Genomic DNA, 7956 nt, shown 5'->3' with positions numbered 1-7956 from the left:
TCTTCTCTGCCCAACCTGTAGCTGTGCCTGGGATTGCTCCGACCCAGGTGTAGGACCTTGCACTTGGCATGGTTAAACTTCATGAGGTTGGCATCAGCCCACCTCACAAGTGTGTCAAGGTCCCTCTGGATGGCATTCCTTCCCTCCAGGGTATCAATCGAACCACACAGCTTGGTGTCATCGGCAAACTTGCTGAGGGCTCACTCAATCCCACTGTCCATGTCAGCAGCAAAGATGTTGAACAAGACCGGTCCCAACACCGATCCCTGAGGGACACCACTCGTTACTGGTCTCCAGCCAGACATTGAGCCATTGACCACAACTCTTTGTGTGTGGCCATCCAGCCAGTTCTTTATCCACCGAGTGGTCCATCCATCAAATTGATGTCTCTCCAATTTAGAGACAAGGATGTCGTGTGGGACAGTGTCGAACGCTTTGCACAGGTCCAGGTAGATGACATCAACTGCTCTACTCCTGTCCATCAGTTCTGTAGCCCCATCATAGAAGGCCACCAAATTGGTCAGGCAGCATACTTGGTCCCACTATAACATTTTCAAAGTCCTTAGAAAGCACAGGAAAAACTGCACAAAATCTTTAGTAGGCTTTGAGTCAGAGCCTAAATATCCCTTCAAGTTTTCTGATGATAAGTGTTAATAACAATAATACTCATTTCTCTAGTAATCTGCAGATACTCAGCATTTAATGTGGCATGGAATATTTATGTTATACTGAAAAAGTAGTGCTTGAAAAGTTCACTGAAGACTTAATCAAAAAGGATAAATTTAAAAACATTCTATCCCTTAATTTCTGATTTTAAAATTTCTGATGTTAAAGTAAAGAAAAAGAAGAACCCTTGGTGAAAAAGTGATGCAGTCCATATATCTCAGAGAGGAAGGAAGATAATAAAAGTATTTTGCATGTTAGATAGGTTCTCTTTTTTGTCCCTAATGAATTGCTCATTATTTCCTATTAACAAATCCAAAACACTGTCTTTGAGTTTTAAATGCTGATCTGGACTTCAAATGGGGATTTAGTTGTTTCTGTACTTTCAAATCAATTTCCTATGACTTGGACTTGTTCTTGGGCTTATCTCAGGTTCCCTGTGCCATCTCTTATGCTACAGAATTAAACTAGATATACACAACTGTATCTGGAGTTGTTTTTCAGCCGAAAGTGTCTTGTCACGATTGTATGGCAAGTAAGTTAGTGGAAAGAAAAAGGGGGAATAACAAAAGATTAACAGTACGAATCCATGCTATTTGAATGGGCTATGTATCTGAAGTCCCAAGTTGCACCAATTACTAGTTCAAGAACTGTAATAGTGGCAGAGCTGCTAGTCCAGTGGCCAAGGAAAACATTTCAAACCTTCCAAATGAAGTTGTGATGGCTGTAAAAAGATACTCAGGTCAGGATATGTCCTAGTAAACGATCTGCCTTTCCTCTTGTTCAGCTGACAACAACGTTTGTTTTTCCAATGTTTTGTTTTCTTTCCCAAGGGCTAATCGACATTTAATTAGAGATAAAACACATTTACCAAAGCTAACTCGACAGCAGCAATGTACAAGGAAGCAACTTGGCCACATGGTGGAGCTTTCTGCTCTCTCTGCAGGAAAATTGGTCAAATTAGCTGCCTGACTGCCAGAATCCTCCAGCAAAGAGGGAGATACCAAGTCCTGTGAGTTGTCCTAGAAATATTGTTCTCTATGGTGATTTATGCTTTTATGTGTAATGACGGGTGCGGATGGGGTTTCTTTTATTATTTTCTCCAGATCTGGAAATCATTTCTAATGGTGAAACTAATTAGATTTAATTCAGACTATCAAATTCCTGTTCGCTTCCAGCGCTCTTAGCCTACTGTCACATGCAGATGAAGGGGTCCTCAGCCTATTCATCCCTGAATGCATCAAATTCGTAATACATATACATTTATTTTACAAATAAAAGCAGTATACTCTCCTCACCATGTTTCCTCACTGGACTCATTGTATTCTTTGCCTTCCTCAGCCTCATCTTGTATAGTACATGACTTGGATCACATTGAACAAAAAGGCTAAGGACCAGCAGCAGATGCAGGAACATTACTTAATAAATTGCTAATCCATCTTCGTTAACAAAGAAGTCCAACCAGAATGGATATTAAGACAAAGAGCTGTTGGCATTTGTGCAGACTTCAGGGAACATCTGTGTTTGTGATGGAAGAAGATTCACTGTGTGATAACAGAAACAAAACCTCAAAGGAAAATCCTTTCACTTCTAGAAAACTTTTTATAAGAACTCACTTTCACTGATTTTTTTTCCCCAAATTTCTTTGGTTTCATCATCTTTTCTTACCTATGGTTTGACACGTTATCCCTTTAGAAATGCGTACTCATTATGTAAGAACTAATTAGATGATGAACCATCATCTTTCAGAGATTCTGTTTTCTCACTCACTTTTGTGTGCTTTGAATTAGAATCCCAATTTAAAGGTCTGTCTATAGGTACATATTGCACAGTCTGGAACTCAGAGTTGGTTCAGTTTAATTCTTTAGGCATTTAAACCAGTTACCCAATCAAACAAATCAGTATTAGTTACAGATAAGATGATTTATGAGTATTCAGGGAATACACTCATTTAATTAAACCTACAAAGATTTGATTTAATTTCATTTATAAAATTTCTGCATTTAGGTTTCACCTTGGAAACATTTTTAAATTGTGAAAAGAACTGCATGTCTTAAAACACTGAGACAAACACATAGCTTCATAAAAATGTGTGAAAACTAAATTTTGTGACTAGAAGAGAATTTCGTGATGATGTCATAAACAGGAAAAGACTAGAAAGGAGAGCAAAAAGGAGATGATCAGACTAATTCTGTTGTGCAATGTTAATGAAAAGCTAAATATTAATGATGGGTTGTGAGTCACAATCCTGTTATCAGACTTAAACTGCTTTGCATGAACTGAGCCTTAGAAGCTGTCTATATGCATCTTCATAGCCCATCTCAGATATCCGAGTTAATTTAGCTAAGCCTGTGCTGCCTATTACAGGGCTTTCTCAAAACATTTCACCCACGAGGCATATAAAAAATACCATGAGACCAGTGAACACAATATACAAACTTACAAAAACCAGCATGTGTTCAGTGTGTTCTGGCAGGAAGGAGAAGATCATTACCACAGTATCTGAGAGAGTCTCTACACTGCTTGGATTTTGAGGTTTTTCTTTTAACTTTTGGTCTCAAACACCCGACCTCCACAACCTTGATAATAACATTTAATTCAGCAGCAAAATAACACTTACGTATTTTTTATCATGAGGGCCTTGGAAGAAAGGACTATTTTAAATATATATTATGATTTTGTTAGTATTTACTTCATGATGATAAACTTTATTTTATATTGCTGCATTGTTTTTACAATACTCTTGCACTGAGAAGCATGCAGAGAAGCCCCGAAACCAAACAAGCAAAAATCCAAGATTCTTACTCTGCAAAAATAGGTTAAGACAGGATTTTCCCTTGAAGATGTGAACATTCTGTGCTCTTTTCTAAAAACCAGGCTATGAATGGTTAATGTAAGGGCTGTGGGTCTGATCATCCACTGAAGTCAGGGGCAGAAATGTGATTTTATTCATCACTTTAGTGTTCCTTCTGTTCAGCTGAATCACATCAATTCAGAATACTCAAAAGCTTGATAGCTGTGTCTTTTCCTTTTTGAGACTAAAAAGCTATTACGAGAAAATTTGTTCTGTTGAAAAATTGAGGGTGCTAATGGATTATTAAATGTCTGGGTTAACCTTACTAGAGATGTTTTCATTGGGATAACTCAATTTAATACAGTATAATGGAATTTTCTAGTATATGTTAAAGCCCAAACGGTTATGTGTAAAAGCAAAGATGAAAGTCCCTTTGAGAAATCTGCTTGAAAGCTGATTATTTGAAATTGCTGTAACCTTATAACTGCTTATTCCAGTGATGAGATAATGACATAATTTAGAAGTGGGTGGCTTAGTGATATATGTTTCATTTAGGTTCTTCCTAATAGGTGACATTTATTGAAAGCTGACTCTTGAACTGTGTTCCATGCCTTGTGCTATCTATCTGCCTTGGAGCTGTTGGGCACCGTAATTACATTTTGCTTCATTTCCTGTATAATTTATGAGAAAATCCTTCCATGGTAGGAAAGTACAAAGTCCAGATAATGAGAACATGACAACGTATAAGATTTAAGATGGTTGTTCAGATTGCAACTCAAACTGCCCATGACTCAGGCACTTTCAAGGTCATCCAGTATGTAGAAAGCTCAGGCAGCAGTGTTTTTAATAAAAACATTTTTCACCTTTTAATAAACTTCAGTCTTGACATCATTGCTCCTAGAAACAGAGGTGTGTCTCGTGTAGACTTAGAAGAAATGCCAGATTTTACCATGGCATTTAGCCACCAGCACACTGTCTTTCTGTGAAGAATAAGAATAGTTTAGTGCTGGGACATAATGTTTTGAATTCTTCAAAGGTTTGCTGTTTTCTGTTGCTACACTTTCAAAGTTTTCCCCTTGGCAGTTTCTTGACGGTAATAGATGTATTTTTTAACTCATGTTTCTTAATGCCAGTTGTTTGGGGTTTTTTACCCTTTAGAAAACTGTTATAGATAAATCATTACGCTGCCAGCTCCTCTCATCACCAACCTGGTCTACATTATGTCTGGAGATAAGCAGCTGTATTTATTTTCCAGGCTAAGGATATTGTACATCCTCTTTAGGTACTGTTGACTCTGAGGCTTTATGGACTTTGTCTAAGTAGAATTTCTGTTCTAATATTGCAAACTCTGTATATGCTTGGGTGTCTTTCATTGCACTGTTACCATGTATTTCATGTGCCTAGAAACAGAAAAGGGACACAAGACAACTGCCAATGAGCATGTTGGCCACTGAAAGCAACATTTGATTTTGTTTGCTTTGCCTCCTTGGTCTAAACAGAGAGAAAACTCATCCCAAATTCCTTGTGAGAAAACTGCAGGGAGCAATTTTCCCCAGAGAAATGGATTCTGGTGAAGCCTTTTAAGTCCAAGTTTGGGAAGACTAAAGGATTTTGGGGACTGAATAAGGAAATGAGACAAGTTTAATAGAGGAAGCAGGTACATTTTCAAGGAACGAAGGAGAGACCATCCAGAGCTGGAAGGATACCTCATGTAAAAGGTACAGGCTGTGAATGAACTACTGCAGGGGCCCTGTGGTCCTTTGCTCTCAGGCAGTTGCTACATGGTACCTTTGACCTAAGGCTATGCTGCTGTTGAAAGGGATCAGCCCACTCAAGTCTCTGCATCCTCCTGGTTCATTCCTGCCACCTCTCCTGTGCTCACAGCAAGAATTATGCTGCCGAATGGTAGCAGAATCAAAGAACTGATCTGAAAACAAATCTGGAAAGTGGAGAGAGGCAAGGGAGTGTCAAAAATATTATGCAGAGGTGTTTAACTCGAGTGATCATGTAACCATAGCCAGGCACAGCTCCCTTTTCAAAGTACTGTGTTGATGCAACATCCTGGAGTGCAAGGGGAATGAGCATCTCTTTGCAGACAATAATTGAATCGTTGTGTTTGGGGTTTTTCCGTGGGCAAATGACGATTGTTGTTTGCTAATGGGTTAACTGTTGTGCATCTAAACAACCTCTTAGGTGATGCAGTAATAAATTATTAACATTCTTTATGTAATGAATTAAGCTGATCTGGATTTCCTCTCCCATTTTTTGTGAACTTCTGGTTTATGAAGAAGTTAGAGAATAAATGCAGGTGAACTAATATTACTATTTCAATGGTAAAGGTCCTCTAAAACTGGAATACAGCCTAAGCATTCTTCTAGAAGGGGAAATGTACAATATTCTGTAACCCTTTAATGTGAGACATAGACAGAACTCATGTCTTGTAATTCTTCAATGCATGCTTTCTCAGCATTAAGATACAGGACAAAATTAGCATAATCATTTTCATATTCCTTTATATCATAGAATGGTTATGGATAGAAGGGACCTTAAAGATCATCTAGGTCCAGCTGCCATGGGTGGTTACTCTGTGTGTGGAGGTCAGTCATGTTGTTCTATGCCAGGCATATGGAATAAAACTCTGGGGATTTGGGTATAACATAAACGTGTAGCACCTCAACTGTCACTGATGGTAGAAAATCTGGTGAAGCACAAGGGCAGCCTGAAGAACTTGACCAGTGCAAAATCAAGCTTTCTGAGATAAGAAGGAAGCTTAGAGACTTGACATCTTGCTGCCCAGATGTCCTTGCCTTGGCTGAAAAAAAAATGCTGACTGTTGTGTTTAAGTTCTTCTCAGCTGAAGAACTTCATCAGATGCATTTCAACATGACCCTAAATTCTGACTGAAGGTACGTTTTTCATGAATATTAGAAATGGTGCAAAACAACATTCTAAGGTTTGGAGGACAATGAAAACCAGCTTGAATTGAACCAGGCCCAAACTTTCTGTACTTCAAATGTTGACAGTTCTTTACTTCCTCACCCTGGGACAAAATAAGACAATATAATAAATCATGTGTTCCCAAAAGACCCTTAAAAGCCATTGTGCAAACTCAAGGATTTTATCTCAGTCAAAAATGTAAAACCAGCCCCTAGCCCTGACTATCCAGTTACTTTCTGCCACTGTCAATTCCTTTAACTCTTCCTCTTTTCTTTGAAAATGTGAAATGTATTGTATTTTTTAAAAAAAAGTTCTTAATTTTCACTGACTCCTGCGTCTGGCTGTAACGACTCATGCAAGCCTGGAAAATAATTTGGTTACGGTGCTTTCAGAAAGGTCTCTGGTGAAATGCATATGTCTGTAGGATCCACATGATACTTACTGCTGGATAGACAAAGCTGCACAAAATACAGATTCCCTTGTAGTAAAAGACACTACAGCCTATGACACTTGAAAAATAAGTTTTCTTATGGTGCCTAATTACTTTCTTGCCACCTGAAAGTAGAAAGCTGCAAGTCACAGGGGCAGTGTGTCATGCAAAGCAGGGCAGTGCTGCAAGCCATGTGCATCAGCTAAACTGGCTGTAACGCACCTGTTGGGGCCTGCTCTGCCCCACCGTGGGTGCTTGGCTTGACATGTGGCTGCTTCTGTTTTGTCTTTACCCCCCTCTGCTCCCCTTCTATTTGTCCTTAGCCTCTCTCTTGGCATTAGGCTTTAAAATACTCTTGATAATTCAATATATTCTGTTGTGGATTGTACTGTCACAGAAATGTATATTTTAATAGCCATGATACTCATCCAGGAATAAAAATAGTCATCTTATGATGATGTAAGATCACTTAATTGCACAGGAGGAGCTTTTTAAATGGAATTTTTTTTATGTGGGATGTGAATCCACAAAGAAAACTGAACTATGATGGGAGTATTCCCCTTGATCCAAATCTGATAAATGTCAGCAAGAGTTATGAACATGCTAAAATTGAAAAGCAAAACCTACTGTATAGAATTAAACTGTCCAAACACCCTTATGAGGAGACAATGACTTAAGAGGAGTTCAGTAGATCAATTTTACTCTCAGTAAGTGAAGACAATGGCTTTGGCATTGTTAACCTGGAAATCCCATAATTGCTCTTACATCCAGCTGTGCATCTATAATATCTCTCGGGACTCTGACTATCTCTCTTAGTCTATGACTGAGCAGGTGAACTGAGATTGTAATTTGAGAATGAAACATCTTTCTCTGAAGTCCAACTGGGTTGTCTCTTGATCTTGGTTCTTTCAGCTCTAAAAGTAAAGATCCTCAAGCTAAGAGGAGTTTCAGGGTTTTCACACAAATTTGGATGCTGTACAGCATTACCTAGTGCTGGTTTCTATGGGATTGAATGTTTTTAGCACTACTAATAATTAGTTCACTTAAAGATGTACAGGTCAACTTTTTGAATGTTTCCAAATACTTTTTTTCCCCCATCTGTTTTATGCATTTAAGGATCAGGAAGTACAAT

The sequence above is a fragment of the Pezoporus flaviventris genome, unplaced genomic scaffold (assembly GCF_033815535.1).
Source record: "Pezoporus flaviventris isolate CSIRO_AGI_PZ_B2104156 unplaced genomic scaffold, CSIRO_AGI_Pfla_v1 ptg000006l, whole genome shotgun sequence".
Taxonomy (NCBI): Eukaryota; Metazoa; Chordata; class Aves; order Psittaciformes; family Psittacidae; genus Pezoporus; species Pezoporus flaviventris.
Note: the sequence above shows the minus strand (reverse complement) of the source record.